Source organism: Sciurus carolinensis, chromosome 1, assembly GCF_902686445.1.
Source record: "Sciurus carolinensis chromosome 1, mSciCar1.2, whole genome shotgun sequence".
Lineage (NCBI taxonomy): Eukaryota > Metazoa > Chordata > Mammalia > Rodentia > Sciuridae > Sciurus > Sciurus carolinensis.
Window position 1 is genome coordinate 36867493 of NC_062213.1, and position 24831 is coordinate 36892323.

The 24831-nt window shown below is 40.5% G+C and overlaps 1 protein-coding gene across 1 annotated transcript in view; it reads left to right on the plus strand.

Annotated features, from left to right (window-relative positions):
• The first annotated feature begins 7954 nt into the window (after window positions 1–7954).
• The window catches only part of Ncald (neurocalcin delta), a 314139-nt gene continuing 297262 nt past the window's right edge, over window positions 7955–24831 (plus strand). Inside the window, exon 1 of the mRNA XM_047523323.1 lies at window positions 7955–8006. The gene's annotated coding sequence lies outside the window, so the exon portion shown is untranslated. The remainder of the gene's footprint in view (window positions 8007–24831) is intronic.

Consider the following 24831-nt stretch of genomic DNA (forward strand, 5'->3'; position numbering starts at 1 on the left):
GACGTGGCTATGGGGTATATATTTTATATCTGGAGCGTGGAGACTCTGCTTTCTGATGATGCTGCTTCCCTCTGCCACTCTTTTCTGCCATGATGTTCTGCTTTACCTTGAGCCCCGAGGAATGGAGCCGGCCTTCTATGGACTAAGACCTCGGAAACTGTGAACCCTCAAATGAACTTTTCCTCTTCTATAATTGTGCTGGTCAGACCATTTAGTCACAGCAGTGAAAAAACTGACTAAAACAGGGTGCATTGGGAAGCAGAAAAGATTATGCTTACTTATTAGTTCCTTTTGGACTGTGGATCCCTGAGTGTGACCCCCACCCTGGGATGTCTAGACCCCAAGGACAGCCAGCAGTTAGTCTGACCATGTACACTCCTTTCTCCTCAGAGGAGAAAGCATCAATGTCCACAGGGAGACAGAGCTTCCTTAGGGCTCTGGTCTGAAGCCTTAGGAAGTCTTAAGAGGATTTTAGCAGCTCACAGAGCTTTATCATCCAAACTAGAACACTTGGGATGGTAAAATATTTATAGAGAAGATGATTATAATAGTGTAATACAAGTAATTGTTCCAGGGCAATAGGCTTAAGCCAGAATAATATCCGAAGCCAAATGTTCATCCTGGTTATCTACTCTTATTGTTTGAGCTTCAACTTATCCTGTACAAATAGATAAAACTTACAGGTAAATGAATAGAAAAATGCATGCCTGTCTCCTTCTGTACATGAATATTAGATGGGCCCAGATGGAAGTGTGATACAAAAGCAGCAATTTCATTTGGTTCAACCTAAAACAAGATGACATCCATAATGATCTCAAAAATTTTGATCTGTCTGCTATTATTTAAGTGGTAAATTCTTTGAGAATAAGGAAATTCATTTTTTATTCTATTTATTTTTGTTACCTCCTTTACACATTCATTCATCAAACTTTTATTGAGCACCTATAAGAAGTAGGTGGTGTGCTAGATTTCGAGGATAGATCAGTGGCATAGAAAGGGTGTCCAGTACCCAATGTAATATAATTGTGTCCTTTCCCCCATTTCAGCTTGAATTGTCCTATAAGCAGATAAGTACAGCAGGTTCATATTTGTTATTTGAGTTTGAAAAAATAATCTAAAATGCAAGTCCAAGTACAAAATCAGCCAGTTGCCATTCCTGTGGCACCTTCACAAATTGACACCTGTAGGAACATGTCTCCTGCACCCCTTCTATTATACTTTAAAGATCCATGTGCTTCAGAGGCATAATTTAATTTTTGCGGACACAAAGCTCAAAATCTAGTAAAAATGACATGGAAGCTGCATGACACATCATAGGTGCTCTGATTTAAATCTCTTCAGGGCACAACTGAGGTACAAGGCAGACAATGGCTCTTCTATGATCTTGGTAGGAGTTAGCAGAAAACTATCCATGGAGAAAGGGAGGCTGGAGCTACCAGGCACTGATTAAGTGCTAGGTGCTGTGTTAGCTCCAGGGGATATTCCACAGAGTTGAGTATCCACTCAGGGTGATGAGCTCTGAAATAATAACATAGTCATCAATATAGAGCCATCCGTTGTGATAAATGCAATGGAGGAAAAGAATAGTGGGCTACAGAGTCACTGGCAGAAGGACCAGATTTCCTTTTAGGGAGAAATAACTTCTAAGGGAGTCACATTGAGCCCCAAAGCCTGTTTGCCCAAACAATGAGTTCAAGTCAGGCCATGGGAAGATAGTTGAGAAGGGGCCTCCCCAGTTCAGGAATGACTTTGCTCAGGAAGGAAGTAGAACCTACAGCAGGCTGGGCCAGCTGGAGATGAGCAATGGAGGAGGAGGATGGTGTCAGGTGAAGAGAGACAAGGGACAGATCACAAGGATGCAGGGGAAGGAGTTTTTATCCTGAAAGAAGCAAAATTAAAAGACGGACCCTTTTGCAGGTGTGATGGGGAGGAGTTGTGGGTTAGGACACAAAGACCTGAATATTGTGATAAGTGGAAAACTGTAAGCAATTTTGTAAAGCATGGGGCATGTGGAAGCATATCACGCTGAATCTGGAGTTCTTCCCACAAGCAATAGGGAGACTTTGAAGAGTGGCTGTAATCAGGGTGACATATCAAATACGTATCTGAGAAAGATAAATCACAAGGATGGATAAATTCATTGAACACATTGAAGCCTGGAAGATCTTGAAATTTTTCAGTAAATAGAGGATGAAGGCTTGACCTAAGGCAGTGGCAACAAGAAGGAAGATTTAGGAGACAAAGATGCTCTGAAGACATAATCCATGGGCGCTGGTTATTGGTGAGATGAGGAGAAGGATTTCATGATGTCCGGGCTCCTGGCTTGTGTGATGAGTGGAAAGCAGCAGGTAGAGGAGGGGCAGGTTTGAGCAAGGGATGATGAGCTAGATTTGTCCCTGGTAAGTGCAGAGGGCTTGCGGGAGAGCCCGCCTGATGTTACGGAAGTAACTGGGAAGTTAATGTTTTCTGAAGTTGATGAAGTTCTCTCTGGATATTTTTCACATGTTAACATGGTATCTATTGAGAGAGTTGGAAGCACGCAAACTATTTATAAAGAAGTACTTGCATTTCACCACTGACAGATTGCTTTATAGAATTACTCATAACAGGCTTATTTTTTGGTGTTCAAGAGACATTCAGCTTTGTCAGTTTTGAAAATTTGTTATTTCTGGTATGTTTAGATGGTGGGTTTTTGAAAACTGTAAAATATTACCATTGGCCTTGCTGTGTTTCTTCGCTTCCCGGTTTTCCCATGAAACATTCAAGTTCAACATCTGGCTTTCTTCTTTCTAAGGACTCTGGGGGAAGAAGCAACAAAGATTAGACTTTGTACTTGACAGATCGTCCAGTTGGGATAGTTTCATCCAAAGCTGAGTCCAAAGCAGAGTGGAGCCGCCGTGACAGGAGCTGCTCTGTGTAATGTTATAGGGGAGCCCCTTGGGAGGGTCCCTTTTATGGATGGGCACATGGAATAGCCTATGTGTATGGTCCCATCCGAGGCGGGGATGCAGCAAGGCTGCGCCAAGCGCCAGGAGGGTAAGATCTGCTCGGTGCTTCTTTCTGTTCTTTGTCAGTCCCGAACCCTGTCGGCTGATCATGGTAGTTCTTCCATCTTTACTTCATTTTTCAATGTCAAATCCTTGGATTCTGAACTTGAAAATCCCTTTCCCAGCTTGCAGTTCATATATTCTTAGAGTTGGAAGGGACCTCGATAATTATCTTTTCCCAACATTCCTGGCACTTTTGCAGTTGGGATTTTTCTCATTTGGAAAGAGGTTAGGCGGCGTGGTCACGGTCATCCAGCTGGCTCATTACTGCCCTCTCTGACCCAGTTGGACTCCCTTTTCAGAATGGTGGGGATGGCAATCTCTCTCCTCTGTTTATTGTGTTCTTTGTCAGAAGTTAAGAGTTTTCCTTCACTTGATAAAGCCTCTCGGAAATAATTTGGCTCATTTGAAGGAAGAAAACACATGTTTTCCTCTGAAAACTTATTTTTGTTTCTTTCCAAATGGGTTTTCGTTCTAACCCCGTGAGCTTCCCCTTTATTCTAAGAGGACTTTCACAGCACAGCATGACATCTCTCTAATGGCTGAGCTGCCTCTTGGTTATGGTAAAACCCCATGTAGCTTAGAGGAGGGCACCTCCTCTCCAGTCAGGAGAGGCTAGGAACAGATGCTAGAATTGTTTGGCATCACCTCCGGGACTTTAGGGTGGGAGGCAATAGTAGAAATTTCCTGAGAAGCAGCTGTGTATTCAAATGGACTTTCAATAGGATCCTTGATTCTTCAAATTAAGAATTTCATACTTCTGTTGGTCCTAGGACTGAGCACCCCATAACTCCTGGCCCATGGGTCTTGGCTACCACTGGTAGGCACGTGATACTTGGAGCACTGGCCCAGTTAAGGGAGAGAATGGGAGATTTTGAAAGGGGTTGTGAGTGAGAGGAGGAAAGAACCCACGTGGTGCTTACCATTAGCTTTCTTGCATCAGTGAGAAAGGATTCAGGAATTCTTTCCTTAGGAACTGAAGCCAAAATTAAGGACAGGTAGTTAGTGTAGAAATAGGAAATCAGGTCAATTCGAGGAAATGAAGCCATGAAGCCATCTGCCTCTAGAAGTTGGAGACTGCCTCTGGAAGAATGGAATGTAAAGGAGCTCCAGAGCCCATTGATTACCAAATTTACCTGCCTTTATCAAGGACTGCAAGCATGGAGCTGCTAATTAATGCCCCCTGGGCCCTTGCCTGCCTGAATCACCTTGGCCCTGCCCCTGCCCATGGCTTCTCACTTAATGCAAAACCAGGCCTAGTCACGTAGGCAGGAAGGAGAGATAAGGGGGGAGAGAACTGGAGAACAAAAGAGACTTTAATCTATAAAAGATGTAGGGTGAGCACACTTCTTGGGGACTTTTAGAACATCAGCCATGGCCCCCTTCTTCCTGCCGGGAGAAGTCTGTATTATTACCTTTAAATAAAACCTGCTTAATATGCTTGCCTTGGCGTGCTTCTCTAGTGTTCAATCTTCAACATTAGAAGGAGCAGAACTCGTCACCGGTAAACGGCGGTATCAGAACCACAATGTCTACGCAGTCCTAGCTTTTTCTCTATCCTTCCCCTTAACACGGAATAATCATTCTGGCCCTGGTGTGTGTGCAGGGGTGGTGGGTATTCCTCCAGCTTTTTGTGACATCCATGCTCTGACACATTAAGGGCCTGGCTTCCGAGGTCAAAAGCCTTTTCTTTGCTCCTGCTAGAAACTTTTTTCTAAGGCAGCAAACAGGCTGATCTACTTCTGGAACAGCAGAAGGTCTCAGAAGATAAGATGAGGGGGAGAAACATCAATTAGTAGCTTTCAAGAGAATCCCACCTTTGGAAGAGCTCAGTTAAAGAAAAGCAGGGACTGTTTAGTGAGGTGCTCTAGGTAGGAGCTGTTTCTGAGAGCAGAGTGAAAGCTGCTGTCTGAGCTAAGCACACTGAATGAGGAGGAGCTGTATCCTGGTGGATTTTGCTCAGATCTTGGCAATAAATACTCAGATTTCTTGCTACAGCAAAACTTAATTCTTTTTCCCCACATTTTATTGGTGTGTTATAGTTGTTCAAAATGGTGAGATTTATTGTTACATATTAGTACATGCACATATTATAACAGTATTCTATTATATATGCTGCCGATATCCCTCCCTACCACCTCCCCCTTCCTTTCCCTCCTCCCCGTCTCTTTCCTCCATTCTACTGATTTCCCATTGATTTTCATGAGATTTCCCCCTCCCCACCTTTCTTTTTCCGTTTTCCTCTCTAGTTTCCACATATGAGAGAAAACATACTACCCTGGACCTTCGGGGTTTGGCTTTTTTGGTATAATAGACTATTCTCAAGTTTTATCCTTTCTCCTGCAAGTGACATACTTTCATTTTGCTTTATGGCTGAATAAAACTTCCTTGTGTATATATTTTGCATTTTCTTTATCCATTTGTCCATTGATGGGGAACTGGACTGGTTCCGTAGTTTGGCTATTGTGAATTGTAGCAACGCTTAATTCTGCATCAAGACAATCACAGAGACTGGGCGCTCAGGGACTCAGCTGCACGTTCTCTGTTCATCCTTTCAGCCCACTCTGCTCCTTCCCCACGCTGCTCTGGGTCCCGGGAGGCTCGCCTCCTTGAACTACATACACCAATTGGCCTCCCTGTTCTTTGGCTTCTGGTTGGATTGACCCATGGAGGCACCCATGTCACCACCCTGTGGTGGTTTCCTTAACCCGCCCCACACCTTCTAAACAGTCCCCTTCCTTAAAGCTCCCTTGTGAGTACATCATCTCTTCTTGCTGTGACCTGAATTAATGCATCTTCTAGTCCTATATGCCCCTTTTACAGATGAGGGAACTGGGTCACAGAGAGGCCTATTGGCTTTTCCAGGGTTCTCTCTTTACTCCTCATTTTCCAACCATTTTTCAGTCTCTAAAAACTGAAAATCATGAGGTTTTGAAATGCTGGATTGGGGATTAGGAACCTCTGATACTAGGGTTCTCTGTCCTAATGCGATGAGAGGTTTCTGAGAAACTTAAATTTATCAAAAACTCTCTTTAAACATATTTTAATAGGAAAAAAAATAGTTAGCAGAGACCCCTCTGGGAGGACACTGCCCTCCACTTGGTAGTGGAAAATCAGAAATGCCTTCTTCTTCAGAGAGGAAGCGCCAGGGCTGGGGCTTGGTACAGGAATGTGGGCTGATTCATCCCCCACTCTCTGCCCAATGCTTTTGGGTACCCATTTCCCCACCCAATATGTGGGGAGTACGAATGTGTGGTCATGCCTTTAACCATGTGAGTGAATACAGTGTGTGTGTGTGTTTGTGTGCCTGTGTGTGTGTATGTGAGAGAGAAAGAGAGAGAAACTTGCATTCTTTTCTTAACTTTGCAAAGGTCTCTAAAGAGTCTCTGTGCCTGCGTGAAATCACTGTTCTGTGTGCATGAAGCCCCTAATGGTTTCTGTCAGTAATCCACTGGATGACTGGGGAAGGAATGTGGGTCTTAGGCTGAAATCTGTTGCTGACACCTATTTCTAAGATTTTCTTGCCACCATCAATACTTAGGTAAAGATGTCATAAGATCAGGAAAAAAGTCCCAAAGATAATACTTGAGCATTCTTTTGTTTTGTTTCTATTTTTGGCCCTGGGGATTGAACTCAGGGGCACTCAACCACTGAGCCACATCCCCAGCCCTATTTTGTATTTTATTTAGAGACAGGTTTTCACTGAGTTCCTTAGTGCCTTGCCATTGCTGAGCCTGGCTTTGGACTCTTGATCCTCCTACCTTAGCCTTCCTAGCCACTGGGATTATAGGCATATACCACCTCACAAGGCTACTTGAGCATTCTTGTAAGAAATGCCATATCATTAACCCTTTTGGTGGCATAGAGGACAATACAGTATGAACACCAATTAATTGGACTACCTAACCAATTTATTTCACTTGCATTTTCATGTTTTCCATTTGATGGAAAATAAAAACACCATGTCTAAAAAAAGTAATAAGTATAGCATAAAAATATTGTCTTGGCCTTCTGTGGCATTTCACCATTTTGAATGGTGACAATCAATGAAACATGGTACTGAAGTGAGATGCCTATGAAATTATCAGTATGAATCGAATCCTGAGTTGGAAAGCAAAGGATTGAGGGACGGACTTCCTCATTTTTCACTCACTGAGGACTTAAGTGTCTTCTGTGTGACCACTGCTGGGCTGGGCATGGAGGGTGCAGCTGTGGACAGAGATGATCCCTTGTCACAGGGGAGACCAGACAGATTGAGTAATGCGTCGCAGGTAGGATATTACAAAAGGCACGTGCACAGGGGAGCCCAGCCCACAGGGGCAGCAGCTGATCTGCTCTTGGGTGGAGAGCAGAAGGCTGAGGGGTAGTGAGCCAGGTGGAGGAGATGGGGAAGGAGGAAAACCCGGGCTGGTGGAGTGAGTCGCCATGGGAACTGGGAGGCGCAGGAGCAGCTGGAGGCCAGAGAGTGGTAGGGGAACGAGCCGCGAGGTTGTGAAGAAGGTGGCCACCAGGAGAGGGCGGGCCTTCTGATCATGGCCAGGCGTTTGTCCTTCATCTACAGGGTTAGAGGAGACCTGGTCGTTAATTTTAGTATTATATCTAATAAACTTTCATAATTTCAAAAATAAATAAAGGGTAAGAGGAAATTGTGGAAGGGGTTTCAGGAGAAGAGTGTCACGTTCAAGTTTTAGAATTATCACTCTGGCTGCTGGCAAAAATGAAGTGCCGTGGATCACAGGCGGACCAGGGCACCGCGGCGGGGTCACACTCGCGGGTTAGAGGGGTAGAAGCGGGGCTGCCGGGAATCCTAGAGCAGGCGTCAGTCCCCCCACTGATCGCGTTCTTCAGATACTATATCTTTGGTGCCTGAAAATCTAAGATAACAACTTTTTTGTTTTTATTTTGACAGAGTGACTTCTAACTTGAACCCTCAGTTGGCTGTGAGAGATCCACCATCAGGTAAATAAAGAACAATTTTTTTTCAGATTTATACTTTTCTCCCCAGTCCCCCTAGGATCTAAATGCAATGTTATATTTAACCCTTTTCATACCCATATGAGTGAGGTACTATTTTAGATCTATCCTATCCATGTGAAATCAAGGGCATCAAGAAGTCAGGCAATTTGATGAACGCACACAAAGTTATTCATCTCACCCTAAATTCTAATAACAAAATAAAAAGGAAGGGAATCTAAATATTCAACAGTAGCCAAATTGTATTAAAGCAATTATGGTACACTCATTTGATGGAGGTATTTTGATAACATTCTGTATCGAATTAAGAAGTTTCTTTGCTGGGTGCTGCAGCTCACACCTGTAATCCCAGTGGCTTGGGAGGCTGAGACAGGAGGATTGCAAATTCAAGGCCAGCCTCCACAATTTAAGGAGGTCCTCACCAACTTTGTGAGACCCTATCTCAAAATAAAAAATAAAAGGGGCTGGGGATGTGGCTCAGCAACAAAGCACCCCTGGATTCAATACCTGGTACAAAAAAAAAAAAAAAAAAAAAAAAAAAAAAAAAAAGAAGTTTTTCTTTTATTCCTAATTTACTAAAAATTCTTATCAAAGATGCATATTGAATTTTATTAAATATTTTTCTGATCATTTACTGAGATGATCAAATGACTTGTATTCTTTCATCTTTTAAGTGTTTTTTTACATTTATTAATTTTTTAAAAATTAAGCTAACTTGCAATGATGAGATATAACCAACTTGCTCATGATACATTATCTTTTCTATATTGAGATATATATCTATATGTAGTTTGCAAAACTGTAGTCATAAGTGAGATTGAACTAAAAATTTCTTTCTGGTTTTTTTCCTTATCAGGGAATGATTTTCAAAATATTGGAATTACTTGGTATTTGACTATATGTTGGAACTTGACAGTAAAACTGGGCCCAGTGTTTTTACTTATGAATTTTGTTTATGATTTTCTTTGTATTTTCTCTTAAGTCAGTTTTGTTGTTATGCTTTTGATTTTTTGGATATGTGCACAAGAGGGGAATTTCTGGGACTTAGGATCTATGGTTTGCTTTAGAAGATACTATCAAACAGTTTGCTGAGATGGTTGGATCAATTTCAAAATTTACACTTCAACCCGGAGTGCATGAGTGTTCTGCTTCCTCCATGTAATTTCCAATACCAGGTGTTTTCTGCTTTTTTTTTTTTCATTGAAACACTTCTTGTGAATATGTAGTAGTATAATATCCTAGTTTTAATTTGCATTTCCGTATAGATTAATGTGGCTGGGAATCTTTTTGTATATCAACTGACCACTTAGATACCTTGTTTTGTGAAAAGCTCTTTCAAATATTTTCAAAAATGTGAAAAAATTGACTTGTCTTTCTCATTAAATCATCTTTTTAATTTAATTGTAGACATTTAAATGACATATTCTGGACATAAGACCTTGGTAGGATATACATATTGCAAATATCTTCTCTTTTTCTATGATTTCCCTTTTTTACTCTATTTCTAAGGAACCAAAAGTCCTTTAAAATAGTGTGAAGGATCAGTTTTTTCCTTTGTAGTTAGTAGTATTATGTCTTATTTAAAAAGTCTTGGTCTTATTCCAAGATCACAAAGATATTTTATGCTTTCTTCTGAGAGTTTTGTTATTTTACCCTTACATTTTAATCTATAATTCATGCAGAATCAATTTCTTTATACATGATCTGACACAGAGAGTCAAGATTAATTTTTTTTCTATATGAATAGCCAGTGGACCAAGTCCATTTTTTTGTCAAGACACTATTTATCATATTCATTTATTTCGGTTAGTTTTTCTGAGTTATAATTAACACCTAGTAAAATTCACTCTCTTAAAATCCACGGTTTGAAAATTTCAGCAAATGTATACAGTGGTGCAACTCTCACCACAGTCAAGATGGAGACTATGGGGGCTGGGGTTATGTGTGAGGCAATGGGTTCCATCCTCAGCACCACATAAAAATAAATAAATAAAATAAAGGTATTGTGTCCATCTACAACTAAAAAAAAAAAAAAAAAAAAAAAAAAAGATGTAGAATATGCCCAATACCTGAAAAGTGCTCCTTAATGCTCATTCCATTCTCCCCTAGCTTCTGCCATCGAGAACCAGGATCTGATTTGTTCCTCCATTTTTCCTTTTTTGTCCTCGGAATATATAAGTGGAATTGTGCAGTATATAGTCTTTTATTTTAACTTCTTCCACTTGGCATACATTTATTGAGATTCACCTATGTTGTGGTAAATACCAATAGTTTGTTCCTTCATAGTCTCAAGTACAAATCCACTCTGTTGATGAACCATGGTTCACTGATCCCTTCCCCAATTAATAAATGTTTGGGTTACTTACAGTGTTTGGCTACTGTGGATCAAGCTGCTATAAATATTCATGAACATGTCTCTGTGTGGACATGTGTTTTCATTTCCCTTAAACTCAGAAACAGGTACGCCTCTTCTTCCAATCAGTCTTTTACCAGGAGTGGATTTGTTGCATCACATTGGAACTGTAGTAAGAACATGTTTAACATTATTTTTTAAAAAAATCCCTAAACTCTTCCCATAGTGACCATGATATTTTACATTACAATCAGCAATATATGAAAGCTTTTGTTCCTCCACAGCCTCTCTAACACTTGGAATTATGAGTCTTTGTAATTTTAGCAATTAAAATTAGTTTTTAATGTTATACCATTATAGTTTCAATTTCACACAAACTGGTATTGAGCATCTCAGTGAACTGTTTGTTCAAATCATTCACCTGTTTTTAAAATTATGTCTTCATGTTATGGAGCTTCTACAGGATATATTCTGTATGCAAACCCTTTGTCAAATATGTGCTTTGCAAATCCCTTTTCTCAGTCCCCAGCTTGTTTGTTCATGTTCTAAAAAGTGTTATTCAAAGAGCAATAGTCTAAAAATTTTGATAAAGTTCACTTTATGATTTTTTTTTTAGGGAGGAATAGTTGTGTGTCCTAAGAAATTCTTGCTAAAACCATGAGTACAAAGATTTTACTGTTTTTCTAGAAATTTTGTAGTGTTAAGTTATACAATTAGTTATTTGATTTATTTTGTGGTGATTTTGTATCCTGTGTGAAGAAATGGCCAAAGTTCACTTTTTATATGGATGACTGAAGTTTCTAGAACTCCATGCTAAAAATCTATCCTTTCCCTCTTTTAATCACTTTGTACCTCTCTGTTACTCTACTTCCTCTGGAACTCTAATAACAAGCATATTAGACTTTTTGTAGACTAGTACTGTACAAGGACTTTTTTTTTTTTTTTTTTAAGTTCTCATTTCCCTTTGGATTTCAGTGTGGATAATTTCTATTGACTATCTTTAAGTTTATTGACTCCTTTCTTAACTGTTCCTGTCTCCTGATTCGACTATCAAAGAAATTCTTCACTTCTGATATTGCCTTTTTACTTCTAGAATTTGTATTTGATTCTTTCCTATAGTTTCCCTCTCTCTACTGAGACTCTTCATCTTTTCTTGCAATTTATCCTTTTATTTTCTGTAAGAGCCTTTCATATATTAATCATAGATTATTTTAAAGTCTCTGCTTCTTTCAGTATCTGGGGCCTCTCTTTGTTTAGTTCTGTTGATTGTTTGATCTTGACAATGAGTTGGTTTTTATTTTCCTTGTTTTTTTGAGTATTTTATAATTTTAATTGAATGTTAGATACTGTTTATAGAAGAATTCTGGTTTCTTTTCTCTTTTTTATTTGTTCTTTTAAGTTATATACATGACAGTAGAATATATGTTGACATATCATACATACATGGAAACTAACTTCCCATTCTCATGGTTATACATGATGCGGAGTTACACTGGTTGTGTATTCATATATGAGCATAGGAAAGTTATGTCTGACTCATTCTACTGTATTTCCCATTCCCATCCCTACCCCCTGTTCAATCTGGTGTACCTATACTCCTCCCTCTCTGCCCCATCTGCCCCCTGCCTATTGAGAGTCAGCATCCACATATCAGAGAGAACAGTCTATCTTTGGTTTTTGGGGATTGGCTTATTTCACTTAGCATGCTAGTCTCCAGTTCCATCCATTAATTTCACTCTTCTTTATGGCTGAGTAATATTCCATTATGTCTATACACCACATTTTCTTTATTCATTCATCTGTTGAAGGGCACCTATGTTGGTTCCATAGCTTAGCTATTGTGAATTGAGCTGCTTGAACACTGATGTGGCCATATCACTATAGTATACTGATTTTAAGTACTATGGGTATAAACCAAGGAATGGGATAACTGGGTCAAATGGTGGTTCCATTCCAAGTTTGCTGAGAAATCTCCATGTGGCTTTCCAGAGCAGTTGCACCAATTTGCATTCCCACCAGCAATATATGAGTGAAGCTTTTCCCCCACATCCTTGCCAACATTTATTGTTAATTGTATTCTTGATGATTGCCATTCTGACTGAAGTGAAATGGAATCTCAGTATTGTTTTAATTTGCATTTCTCTAATTGCTAGTGATGTTGAATATCTCTTCATATATTTGTCGATTGATCATATTTCTTCTTCTGTGAAGTGTTTGTTCAATTCCCTTGCTCATTTATTGATTGCGTTATTTGGGTTTTATTGGTGTTAAATTTTTTGAGTTGTTTATATATCCTGGAGATTAGTGCTCTATCTGAGGTACAGGTGGCAAAGATTTTCTTCCATTCTGTAGGCTCTCTCTTCATGGACTACTGGTTAATAAAATAAATAATGAATATACCTCTCTTTCTTTAAGGTCGTTGATCTGAGAGGCCAAGTCAATCTTATTGGTGTTTAACGATGTTATTTATGAATGGTGAGTTTGGGTGGCGTTGGGCTCCTAATTTCTGTAGTTAACTAAAGTGTCATGAAGTGTATGTCAGGTTTCTCCAGTGAGTTACCTTATGCCGAGTTTGCTTAGGTGTGACTAACTGTCAGTGTTCTAGCTCCATCCTCAACTTCCAGATGACCTTCCACAGCTGCTCCAGAGGTGATCTTTCTCCGTGTTTGCACTCATCTTTTAGCAATTGACTGCTCTTGGTCGTTCCTCAGTGCAAAGCTGAGGAAATGGTTTCTCCTCAGTCTTAGGCCTTTTATATCTGGGCCTTGGGCCTGAGCTTTGTTAGTTTCCTGCTCGTTAAAGTGGCCAAGCTCTGTCTTATATCTATGGAGGATCTTGGGTGGGAGAGAGTTTCCTGCCCCTCTCTCCAGTGATAAGAGTCTTCCTGTTAATGACAGTACAGGATCCTGGACCTGAGAGTTTCTTGTTCTTCCCTTGGGACAGATGGCAGACTTTTGCTTCTATCCCTTTCCAAGAACCAAAGGATCATTGTTCAGAAATAGTAACTGGGGAGATTTTCTGCTCTTTGTCCAGTGGTTGAAAGCTGTGGATTAATCTGAAATAAAATTCTGAGAAATGGATGGAATTTCTTGCCTGTGTCCCGCTAAAGGAAGCATTCTCCAGTCCTTGACCCTACCCTTAGTCTTTCTCATGAGCTCCCATTTGCAGACAAGTGGGAAGAAAAGCTTTTCTCAACCTGAGTCTGGACTCACCTTACATTTCTGAGGCTCCCAGGGATTCTATACTGCCATGCTAGTCCACGCTTGCCTTTTAAAAGCTCATTCAAAGTTTAGCTGTTTTCTTATCCCTGCGTTTATGCAGGGCTACCTCTTCCTACTGTGCCCACCAGAAGTGACGGTGTATGTATCCTGTTTCTTCTTGGGGAGGCATATCACTGTGTGTGAATTAGTTCACCTGGTTGCCTTGAGGCCTTAGCTTTCTGACTGGCTTAACACAAGTTATGATCTTGTTGATTATGTAGCTTTTTCTTGTTGTTGGGATGAGAGTGATGTTCTCAGTGGCTTTCTACGGTGTAAGTGGATGCCAAACTGTGTTGTAGCATTTTAAGAGTCACTGGTATTAAAGGAAAATTTTGGTGCAAATAAATTTGCCAGTCAGAAATGAATAAAAGTGGAACCAAAAGAAAGTAGAAAATCAGAATCTAAAACTTAGTAGGAAAATGGAGAGGATTAGAATTTTATTCTTTTCTTGGATTGGCTATATTTGACATTCTTTTCTTTTCTTTTTTTTCCTTATATGTGTTTCTTTTTTAAATTTATTTTTATTGTAAACAAATGGGATACATGTTGTTTCTGTTTGTACATGAAGTAAAGGCATACTATTTGTGTAATCATACATCTACACAGGGTAATGGTGTTTGATTCATTCTGTTATTTTTCCTTCCCCCCCACCCCTGCCATCCCTCTTTTCCCTCTATACAGTCCTTCCTTCCTCCATTCTTGCCCCCCTCCCACCCCCCATTATGTGTCATCATCCGCTTATTAGTGATATCATTCATCCTTTGGTTTTTTGAGATTGGCTTATCTCACTTAGCATGATATTCTCCAATTTCATCCATTTGCCTGCAAATGCCATAATTTTATTATTCTTTATAGCTGAGTAATATTCCATTGTTTATATATATACCACAGTTTCTTCATCCATTCATCCATTGAAGGGCATCTAAGTTGGTTCCACAATCTTACTATTGTGAATTGAGCAGCTATGAGCATTGTTGTGGCTGTATCTCTGTAGTAATGTGATTTTAAGTCCTTTGGGTATAGGCCAAGGGGTGGGATAGCTGGGTCAAATGGTGGTTCCCTTATATGTGTTTTTAATATTTTTATTGATGCATTATAGTTGTACATTACAGTGTGATTTATTGTTTACATATTTGTTCATGTACATGTTATAACAATACAATTTGGCCAATCATTCCCCAGTCTTCTTTTTTTTTTTTTTTCTCCTCCGAGGCAAATACATGCCTTAGTAGCTGAAACTGAACAGTAGAATATCTTTTTTTTTTTTTCCCCATTTGTGGTGCTGGGGATTGAACCCAGGACCTTGTGCATGCAAGGCATGCACTTTACCAACTGAGCTAGATCCCCAGCCGAACAATAGAATATCTTCATCTGAGGTCTAGGGTGAGGAGCAGAGGGAGACTTGCTTCTCCCTGACAGAATTGCCTTCATGAGAGGGAGAAGAAAAAGATGAGGAGACAGCACAACAGGTACTCTGGAGAAGTTCCCAGCTTTTCAGAGGAGGAGTGTCAAATGAAGGATCAGAAAGAGGACCACTGAGGACTGTGGAACTAAGGGGTGTATCACACTAATTCCGGACAGATCCTCAGGGTTCCCTGCCATCTCAGGAGTGGTCCCCTCGACTTCCAGCTTGGATGTACTTAACCTTCAATGTCACTATTACTCCTGTGGTGGTCTTGGGTCCAGTAGCATCAGCTTCCCCTGAGAGCTTGTTGAAATGCAGAATGGTGGTTCCCAGCTCAGACCTGATGAATCCAAATTTGCATTTTAACAAGATTGATAAGAGTGATTCTTTTGCACTTCAATGGCTGAGAAGCAATGTTTTACATAATCACTGTTTCTATTTTTTTTTTTGTAGTCAACTCTACTTTAAATAATGAGATTAAAATCCTTCCTATCAAAATATTGTGAAGGTAACTCTAAGGATACCCTGAGGTACAAGGCACAAAATTAAGGAATTTAAATGTATTTTATAGCTAAATTATTCAACTTAGTTTAATTGAACAATTAGCATGGTTATGAATATTTAAGGCTTATTTTTAAATTTCCTCTTTGAGCTTTGTGTTCCTAGCACTCTAAAACCTTGACTCTTTCTTCTAGCAGTGATTTTTCTGGTGTTTCCTCTTATAAAAGGATTTCTTAGACGTGTTGTTAGGATCTGAATGTCCATCCTACCCCCCCCACCCCCAATTTACATGTTGAAACCCCAAAGTGATGGTATTAAGAGTTGAGGGTCTTTGCGAGGTGATTTGTAGGAGTCTCTTAGCCACGTCCTGCGTGGATGAGAAAAGGGTTAACTGCCGGAGGACGATGTTGCCTATCAATCAATCGATTACCCATAAACTGATCTAATCAATAAGCACACAAGAGCCAATATTCTTTCTAAATGAGAGGGGGCATGATGAGTGGGCCATACCAGCTCTGGCCTCTAACAACATGGAGTAGCCCAACTCTCTTTTATTTATAGTCACACAGGTAAAGGGACCTGGAACAGGAGGGGCTTTTTCTGTGATGGACAGGATGTGGTGGAGTTAGGGAGCCATTTTCTCAGGGACACTATCATAGAACCAGGCAGGGAACCACTCCCACAGCGCCACATCCTTCCCGGCAGTCTGGGGCAGTCCTCCATGGCTGTCAGTTCCTAGAAGTCAGACCTGTGTGTCCTATGACTCAAATTTGTCTGATTCTACTAGATAATGATGGCTCCGCACAGTGATTACATCATTGGGTGGTGCTGTCATGAATGAAATTAATGCTCTTATAAAAGAAGCCTGAGGGAACGTGTTTGCCTCACCCAACGTGAATACACAGTGAGGAGAGTCTGTGCACCAGGAGAGTGCCCTCACCAAACACTGAAGCTTTTGGCACCTTTATCTCAAATTTCTCGGCCTCCAGAACTATGAGACAAGTGTTTGTCATTTGTAAGCCAGCCCCTCTGTGGTGTTTTGTTATAGCCATCCAAACAGACGAAGACGCTGATGGAGTCTGCTCCCCTGGGCCGCAGCTCCCTCTCTCCGCCTTGGTTTCTGCTCAAGAAACAGGTTCTTGAATGAAGCTGCTTTTCATCCTTCTAAACTGGGCCTACAGAGTCCTTGCAAGAGAACCCATTCTTCTGCCCAGGTTCTCGCCAAGAACCTTCAGCATTTTAATCTTCCCAACTTCGAGTATCATGTGATGGAATGATGGGAGGGTGCTGCTCAAAACACTTTCTCAACTTTTGGTGAAGGTTAATTTTACGTCTATCCCTATTCTTAAGCTATTCTCTTTTCTCTGGTCCCATAAAAATGCTGGTCACAAAGTGATGATTAGGTAGCATCGGCTTTCCTTTTCTTGTTGGACTCAGGTATTTAAAACTCATCCCTCTCCCCCATTTAGCAAGAGTCAAGAAGTCAAAGTTTTCTGGCAATATCATTAAATTGTTTAAAAGTATCTTGTTCACTTTGGGACCATCACATATGTGTTCCAAGCATAGAACCAGAGAAGGGCAAGAGGTCATGCTTCTTGGTTGTGTGTCTGGTAAAAACTTGTCTGTCCTGACCAATGATTTCTGTTTTAATCTCAGTGGCCACTGTGACTTACAGGGGAGACTGCAATTGTGTCTTTAAATTGGGTAGATTCCTGCTGCAAAGCAATCAGGGTCAGGCTTGCTGCTGATGGAGAACCAAATGCAGATGCCAGACCAACAGGGACCTGTAGGTCAGCTTTGTGACTAGTTGTTTTAGTCAGCTATTCTTCACTGCTGTGACTAAAAGATCTGACCAGAATAATTTTAAAGGAGGAAAAGTTTGAGGGCTCACGGTTTGAGGTCTTACTCCGTAGAAGGTCAGCTCCATTCCTCAGGGCTCAAGGTGGAGCATCTTGCTTCCTCAGGAAGCAGAGAGAGAGTCTCCACTCAACAGATACAAATATATACCCAGAGCCACGCCCCAATACCCACCTCCTCCAGCCACACCCACCACTTCAGTTACCACTCAGTTAATCCCTCTCAGGGAATCAAACCACTGATTGGATTAAGACTCTTTCAACCCAATCATTTCTCCTCTGAACCTTCTTGTATTGTCTCACACATGAGCTTTTGGGGGACATAACACCAGTGATGCCAAGTTGGAGAATGAGCTGAAATTATGAAGAGGTTCTGCTACACCCGAGCCCTCTATTACTTTTGTTGCCAAAATCTTTCATGGGAAAGAAAAATGCAGAAATAGAAGGAAGGATGACCAGACCTCTATGTACTTTTGCATACTCAATGTCAACAATTCAAAAAGTCACTCCCTTGAGGGTGAAAGGACTTAGTGACAGGGAGGAATCACCTTCCAATAGTTCCAAGGAGACAAACAATTTTATTTTATGTGCCCAGGCAGGAATGTTGGGAAGCAGAAATGATGTTCCTCCTAATAATTGTTTTGTATGCTTGCGTGAGGGTATCAACTGTCTAATTGTTATAGATGGCTGTATATTGTGACAATCATGTCAAATGTGTTGCTTTATCTATCTCCTCAGCTCCTGCTGTTAATGACCTTGTGGTATAGATGGTAATATGGGAGCTGAGAAACGGGGATTCACGTGTGTTGAAGCTCACATAAAGGAGACGAGCAGGAGTTGCTTCTAGATTTTAAAGAATGGGTGAAACTGTTCCAGGTAAATAAAGGTGATTGAGGACATATAAACAGACTTCCAGCTGCCGGAGAAGCTCACTGCAGGGTCCTTCATTAGATCTCTGCATCACCTTGCAACAAACAAGCAATCAAAGGCACTCAGGACCGGGCAGCGGCCACTGCACCCTGCTGCTCCCCTCACCAGAGGAGGCTGATGCAGGCAGCACTGGTGTGCAGCAGGCTCGGCCCCTCTCTCTGTCCTTGTCATCCTTGACTCCTGCTGCAGTGCTGATTTGGAAACTCATAACAACTGACCCGGCTCCCCACAAACGCTCGCCCAGGAGTTGGAGTTGACAGCTAATTGTGGGCCCTGATTGCTCTGCTGACAGTGCTTTGTGGCTATTTCAGTTTTTCTTGAGAGTTCCTTAATTAGAGGAAATGACATCGTGTGCTGTCCAATCAGCCTCTTGTCAGATATTATTACATTTGTAGGAGAATCGGGCAACATTTGGCGTGCTCCTGGCAAGCTGCTACGAGGTTCACAGCCTGCGGGAGATCTGCTTGGCAGAGCAGTGGTGCCCGCCCAGCAGGCAGGAGGTCTGCCCCTGCTTAAGGAAAGAGTCTTCCACATTCCCATGTGGGCTCAAAGCACTCAGCACTCCCGCGGGACCTCCTGTTCAGGCAGTAGTGTCCCCTGGAAGGGGCTGCTTTTTTGAATGCTTTATTTTGTAAGAGCACAAACGTACATACTTTATGTGTTTATCTTCATGTAAACTAGGTATGAATGTTTTAAAACTAGATTATTTGTCAGAAAAGTATTGACCCTTCTGGTTTCTTATTTGTGGGATTAATTTATTCTGTCAAAGGTTTTATTGATCTTGCTGGGGTGCCCTGTCCTCAAGGAACTTAGTTCTACTTGGGAGGTTAGTGGTGTTAGCTAGTCTCTCGTGACTTCTTCCCAGGTATCTAAGAGGCCTCATGGTTTTTCTCCGGGAGTTCTTGGTGATAGACAGAATGAAGATGGAGAATTGATAAGAGAACAAGGATATTGAGAATTCTTTTCATTGTTGGGTTTTTTTTGACCTGAGGTCTTAACAATTTTGGGCTCAAATGATCCTCCTGCCTCAGCCTCTCAAGTAACTGGGACTATAGTTGTGCCAAAAACGTTTTTGTTTGCTTGTTTGTTATGTGGTGCTAGGAATTGAACCCAGGCCTGTGTGCCTGAGAAGCACCTACTATTGAGCTACATCCCAGCAGATATTGAGGACTCTGGCAAGATCATAATGTTCTAATTTGCAACAAAAGAAAGGGAGAACAAGGTGTGTGTGTGTGTGTGTGTGTGTGTGTGTGAAAGGGGTGGTGAGGGTTAGTCATAAAGATGGATGAAGTGACTAGTGGACATGATGAGTGGGTAGAAGCTAAAGAAGGACTAATGGAGAGTGGGTAGGGGGCGAGAGAGAGAGCGCGCATGACTACTGTCTTTGTTTTCTGTGGGTCTATCTTTGGCTCCTTAACTGAAGGATAAAAATGGCCCAGGCATGACATTTCTTTTTTACCTCCTTCAGCTCTTGGTTCTGTTTGATTCTCAAGTGTGTGCCTCTAAAGTATTTCCTGAAGAAATTCAGCTCATTCATGGGATTTATGAAGATCATGAGTTACAGTGATCAAATTTCTCAAATACAGAAATGATTGAGATGCTCACTGGTTCATGTATATAGTGCCTCCAGAGGAGTTCCCGCTATGATCTTAAGGTGATAAAAACACAGCCAAACACACCACAGTGAAGAAGTGTCCTTCAAACAAACATTATTTTGTTTAATACTTTTGTTATACTTTGGATCTAAAACATTCCCCCAAGGCTCATGTGTTGAAGGCATTGTCCCCAAAGCAGCATTGTTCAGAGGTAGAAATTTGGGGAAGTGATTGGATCATGAAGCCTTTGACCTCATCAATGAATTAGTTCACTGATGAATTCATACTGAATGGACTAGTGAGAGGTGGTAGAAATTGTAGGAGGTGGGAGGTCAAACTGGAGGGAGTGAGTTCCTGGGACAGGCCCTTGGGGACTACATCTCCATCCCCTTTCTCCCTCTGCTTCCTGACTGCCCTGAGATGAGAAGCTTCCCAGTTCAATGCCCTTCTGCCATGTTTCTGTTTTACCACATACTTAATAGAAGTGGGGCCAGCTGATCATGGACTGGAACCTCGAAATCATAAGCCAACACAAATCTTTTTTCCTCTAAGTTCTTTTTCTTGAGTACTATGTCATGGCAATAGAAAACTGACTCATAAAATTTTCAAGTGAAGGGAAATTATTGTCTCTAGAGAGACAGTCTAGGGAGACTTCGGAAGGTTCCACATGGTGGATATGATTTGGCCTTACCAGTAAAACTGAAATGCTGTTCCCTTGTATAAGTTCTTTTACTTTCTTGGTCTTTCAGGCTAAGTGCATTTGAAGGCCCAATAGAGCAACTTCAACTTCTTTTTGATCCTATGACTATCCTCCTGCTAAACATCCAACTTTTTCTTGTGTTTTTTTTTTTTTTTTTGTATTTAACCAACGTAATCCTCATGAAAGACTTCCACTATGGAAGTCACGGCAAACACTAGAGAATAAAATTTGAAAAAAATTGACTGAAAAACCTACACATTACGATGTCATAATTAGTCTGTGTTCTTGTGTATTTTGTGATTAACTTGCTGATTGCCTGGCACCACACACCTTGAGTCCTTTAAGATAGTGTCTGTATTCATCTGGTTGTCCGAGTGCTAGGAACAAGAGTTTTAAACCCTGTGCACCTGAAGTGAGTGTGTCCTATGTCCAGTTTGTGTAAAGCAGTGGTGGCTGTTCTCATTGCATATTTTCTCAGGTAGCGTTTTAAAATTTCTTAAACTGTACTCCAGACACGACAGACTTGACCAGAATCATGCGGTTACCATGGCATCCAAAAACAGTCTTTAGAAGCTCATCGACTTCTCCAGACAGAAAGATGGTAAACTACTCTGACGGAACATTCTCTACCTTATATGCTGAGAATAGAAATGATATTTATCTGAAACAGGAAATCCGATTTTCAAAACTTCTCTCAAGCATAATCTTTTATAAGTTATTTGCCAAAAACTGCTCAATGGTTTATATACCCTAGCAATGCTCGCTAGCAGCTTTTCTTTCATCTCTGATTTGGAAGCTTCTGTTGGAATAAAAGAGAAATGTGAATGACCCTAGCTAAGAAATCCCTTTCAATTTCAGAGAAAAGTTGAAGTAATTGAGGCTTCCTGTTTATTCAGGGAGACTGAAGTAAAAATGAGTCTACCAGGAATAACATGCAGGGTCTATTTTCTTTACAAGTGACCTCTTCTGAGTTCTGTTTCTGTACTTAAAGTAAATTTTATTGTGAATATTTGAGGTTTACAGCAGGATTTTATAAGATACATATAGGCAATGAGATGATTACTATCATGAAGCAGAGTAGCATATCTATTATCTCAGTTACCTTTCTTTTTTTGACAAGAGCATCAAAAATCTACTTATTCAACAAAATCCCTACTACAATGCAGTTTTATTAATGTCTGTGCTCATTTTCCACGTGACATCTCTAAACTTGTTCATCGTCCCTATCTGCTGTTTTGTAATTGACCTACTTCTCATTCTCCCTGTCCTGTGCCCCCAATCACTACTTTGTTTTCCATCTCTGGTATTATGGTGCGCGCGCACACACACACACACACACACACACACACACACACCGTCTCCACACGAGTGAGATCATGCCATATTTTTCTCTCTAGGGATACAGTTCTTAGATGTTAATCTAATTCTCATTAATTGCTAACTCCAAAGAAACAGAGCTCAGATCATTGAAAGGATTGTTTTTTATAAATTTTTATTGTCTGAAATTTCTGCTTCATGGAAATTCTCCTCGACTACCAGCTTTTGGCCTTAGAGTTTGTCGGTGGACTGTTTAAAGTCATTAATTTGTTTTGCTTGAGCCACTTGGAAGGGTCAAAGTACTTTTTTACCCATTGTTTTTTGAACTAAAAGGGGTAACAGACCCTCCTGAGGCAGGGAGACTGAACTTTAAAGAAAAAAATACTGTCTTTTTTTCAGGTGAGGGATAGAGGGTGTACAGAGAAAGCAAAATTTTACTTCTTCCCTTTTAGAGTCTTCCCCACCCTTTTTTTCTGGCTGGCTCTGAGAATTAAATTGACATAAAACAGATGAACAAGAGAAAAATCATACAAATTTATTTAATGTAAGTTCTGCATGACACAGGAACCTTAATAAGGCAATAAAGACCCAAAGAAGCTGTTAGAGTCAATCACTGAGAGTCAACTGGGCAGAGAACAGAAGCTGTGTAATGCAAGGAGGCCGAAGGGCTTGGACTAGGCCAGGCCACGGGGCAGAGAAGCCACTAGGAAGACCAGGGCTTGCTCGACCCGGTTCCTCTCTGCAGATTTCCCTGGGCTTCAATTTCCAGTCCTTGATAAGAATGATACTTTCTTTGTGGAATAGGGAGGACAGTTCCATGTGGGAATTTCATCTTCTACTTTTAAGAAACAGAATGAGGGTCAAAGTGATCTTGCATCTGCTATTTTTTTTAAATTGCCTTTAATTTAAAATAGCCAATATCCCAGAGCCATATAATTTGGGCTGGCACATTTTTACCTCTTTTAAGGGTCAGAAATGCCTCTTTTAAAGTCAGTTCTTTCCAGGAGGCAGACCTGGAACTGGAACCTAATTTAGACTTGAGTATGTTTAAGGCTTACAACATGATGTTATGGGATACAAATAGATAGTAAAATGGTTACTATGGTGAAGCCAATTAGCATATCTATCATCTCACACAGTTACCTTTTTTAAAAACAAGACTGTCAAGCAATTGCTTTTTTTTTTTCTTAGTTTCACATTCTTTCTTTGTTCTAAAACTTAGACTGACATCTAGCTTTGACAATCACAGTAATGTTTTATTTTCTTGGGGGGGAATAACTTATAATACTGTTTAGTTTTGTACTATTGGTGTGTTGGTGAATTTTTAAACTATGTGCTAACTGCAATAAATTATATGAACTGAAAAAAAATCTACTTATTCAACAGAATCTCTAATACAGTGCAATTGTATGAACTTCAGGGCTCATTTTGTACAAGGTATCTCTAAACTTGTTCATCCTATGTACCTCAAGTTGCCTGTCAGGAGGGACAGTGCAGGGATGGGAAGGAGGAATTTATAGCTTATTTAGAAATTATGTGCTGACTGGTCTGCCTCTCTGATTTGACTTTAAGCTCCTTGAAGGCAGAGGCTATCTTGCTTACTCATTATTGGATCCCTAGTTTCCAGAACAGTGCTTGGCACCTAGTAGATGCTCATCAAATAGTTTTGTGAAGAGCTGAATAACAAGGACATCTTTACTTTCATCTCAGCTTAGTCTCCTCTTCCATATACCAATTTCATAGAAAAATTTGAATTTAAGAATTATAGCTAAAATAAATAGGCCAAAATTTGATCTTAGAGGGGAAAGCCCAGGTTGTCAATGTGTGAATGTCAAAATACTGAATGGGGGGCGGGGGTGTTCTGAACTGAGCTGTAGGAAAAACCAAGGGAGGAACTGAAAATATAACTCCTGCCTTCGGAGAACTCAAACTCTACTCAGAAAAACAGAGCACCCACTACAGAGAGGATGAGGAGAATACCATCCAACAGACTGGTTGATTGACTGCTGCTTTAGAAACTCAAAGTTGGGAAGGGGACTCCAAGGATCCGCTGCAAAAAACCTTCATCTGAGGGGGAGGAAGAAGAGGAAGGATGCTACTGTTATTTTCTTTGTTTGGTTCTAAAATTACCTGTACCTTTTCAAGTGTTTTTATGTAAGAAACTAAATTCAGCAACTGGCCCAGGGGTGAATCATTCTAATTAGCTGGAAGAGAAAGTGAACTTTGACAAAGCTTCAATTGGATCTTTTCTTTAAATAGTCAAGTAATTATTCTGTAATTTGGCATCAGTAAACAATTTCTTCCATCCTTATCTCAACCAGAGTTAATATTCTCCAAGTTTTTCAGGGCCCTACTTTTCAAGATTTTGTCTTGTCTTCAGACGACCTGCTTAGTTATCAACTGCTGACTCTGACTTAGGGGGTCCTGGAATCTGCTTTTATCCCCACCCCTTAATAAACATTTTATTTTAGAATAATTTAAATTCATAGAAAACTTACAAAGGTAGTAAAGAGAGTTCCTATAATTCCTTAATCTATCTTCCCCTAAGGATAACTTCTTAAATGATCATAATATATTTGTCAAAATTAATAAACATAGGCACAGTAATATTAACCAAACTACAGTCAATTTAGATTTCTTCAGTTTTTCTGCTACTTCCTTTTTCAATCCAGGACATTTTATGACATTTAATTATTATATCTCCTTAGTTTTCTTGGATCTGTGATACTTTGTTTTTCTTGTATTTGCATTTATTATAATAAGCTCTCCTGGTGGTTCTAGGACATTAAAATTTGTCACCAAAGTTTAATGTCTTCCAAAGCCGGGGACAGACTCTGGATACAGCTCACAAGTGCTGAGAAACATGCAGAAGGACCATTCTTTGCCTGAGCGG